The following is a 1,793-nucleotide window of genomic DNA, read 5'->3' as shown; positions in this document are numbered from 1 at the left end:
TTTTTTTTGTAGAACCCTTACCTTAAGTTGTTGTTGTTGTTTTTCGTGAATGGCATCAGCTGTTCAGCTGCGAAGAAAATAATAAAATACAGGCAAACACTAAAAAATCACCAGACAAAAAGACACGGCACAAGACACATCAAGTAAAAAGAAAAGGTTCGAAAATCCTGACAAAATATAGCATGAGGGACACTCGCGTCCCACGGGTTGTCGCCGACGGGCGTGTCCGCTCGCCCGCGTGTGCGGTGAGCAGGGCTTGACCGATGTCATGCCGGTGTCCCTCTCCTGTCTCCCCCCTGCTCACTCTCGCTCCCAGGACCCTCCGGCGGCTCCGGGCGCGCCGAGGACCCCCTCCCTCCCGTGCAGAGGCAAGGCTTTAAAGCAGTGTGGTGGCGCTGCGGCCCGGCAGTGCAGCGGCTGGCAGTGCCACAGCCGGGCCCCGTGAGCAAGGTGTGCGCGCGCATAGGAGAGTGCAGCAGCAGCCCCAGCCACCAGCGCCGCGCGCAGCCCTCAGTGTCCAGGTGATGAGCTGCAAGAGCGGGAAACACTTTGTTGTACGTTTTTATTACTGCTGTTTTATTGCCTCAATTATTTTTTAATTTTTTATTTTGATGGTTGGGTGCCTCGAGCGGGTACCGCGCCTGCTGTGGGTCGCTCGGGTTTAACGCAAGAGGAAGTTTGTCGCACACGTTCTCGCACGTGGTGCTCGTTAGAGTGACACTTGAAGTTGAGCCGTCAACACGGTTTCCGCTCCGTACCAAGCTTTACTACGGGCCAGCCAAGTATACTAAGTACTTTAAAAAGTCTGTTTAATGAACTTAAGCGCTCACATTGGTCAGATCCGAGTATTCTTTGGCCGAGAGTCATGGCAGTAGTATTTTCACGAAATAGCGGGTAGTAGAAGAATACAGCGACAGTGTTACTACAAGTGAGTGGGTCTTTCTGTCATTTGCATATTGCTCTCAAAATGGCATTATGACGACTATAGCCGTCAACTCAACAATTGTGTAGCCGTATCAACAATTTTTACCTAAAAAAATTAAAAATAAATGGCTCAGGAGTGCGTGTGCCCTACGCGTGTTGTTTTTTAGAACATAATGTAAGTTAATTACAAAGAGGGTTGCGAGGAATGCAGAATAGGAATTACAAATTTGAATGGGCAGCAGAGCGCGCCTTTTTGCTCAGAGCAGGGCGGCTGCATCGGAGGCAGTGCGGACCTATCGCGTGGGCGTCGTACGCACTGGGGTGTGCCGGGGCGGGGCGGGGCGGTGTTCTAGGTATGTAGAATGTGTGGAGCTACACGCGCCCTAGACCGGCCGGCCGGCGCACAACCTTGTCTCGACGAGCGAATCAGAGTGCGGCGCAGAGCGCATCGAGAGTGATCTAAGAATATGGAATACACACAAGTGTGATGAGTGAAAGCTAAAACCGGGGGAAGTGGGGGGGGGGCACGTGATATCGGTCGGGCTGAACTGCCACACTACTATACCGCCCTCGACATCACTGGTGTGAAAAATGAAAAGGGCGTAGGTCCACGGACTTTGCATTGGACTTACGCCCTTTTCCCTTTTCACCAGTGACATTCAAACAGTGCAGATGTGAAAGGTGACGGGAATTTTTCCGAGGGAGACGAAAAGTCCCAGCCGACCAGAGTGGCGGTGCGGTGCGGAGGAGAGCGCCGCACGCCCCGAGCACCCCTATTGACAGGACCATCCCCTGAACCAGCTGAGGACGACGACGCCGCGTGGTCCTGTCAAAAGGGGTGTGTTCGCGGAGGGCCGCGACGACGCCGT

At 53.3% G+C, this 1,793-nt stretch overlaps 1 protein-coding gene across 2 annotated transcripts in view; it reads left to right on the top strand.

Annotated features, from left to right (window-relative positions):
- Positions 1–404: 404 nt before the first annotated feature.
- The window catches only part of LOC127749658 (oligodendrocyte transcription factor 2-like), a 4,636-nt gene continuing 3,247 nt past the window's right edge, over positions 405–1,793 (top strand). The window contains exon 1 of one of the 2 annotated variants that reach the window (XM_052268720.1): positions 405–521. The gene's annotated coding sequence lies outside the window, so the exon portion shown is untranslated. Of the gene's footprint in view, positions 555–1,793 lie in introns of both variants that reach the window. The other variant, XM_052268719.1, reaches the window with a different exon arrangement.

Source organism: Frankliniella occidentalis, unplaced genomic scaffold (genome assembly GCF_000697945.3).
Source record: "Frankliniella occidentalis isolate FOCC.00 unplaced genomic scaffold, Focc_3.1 Scaffold75, whole genome shotgun sequence".
NCBI lineage: Eukaryota > Metazoa > Arthropoda > Insecta > Thysanoptera > Thripidae > Frankliniella > Frankliniella occidentalis.
Note: the sequence above shows the minus strand (reverse complement) of the source record. Positions and strands in the feature narration are given on the sequence as shown.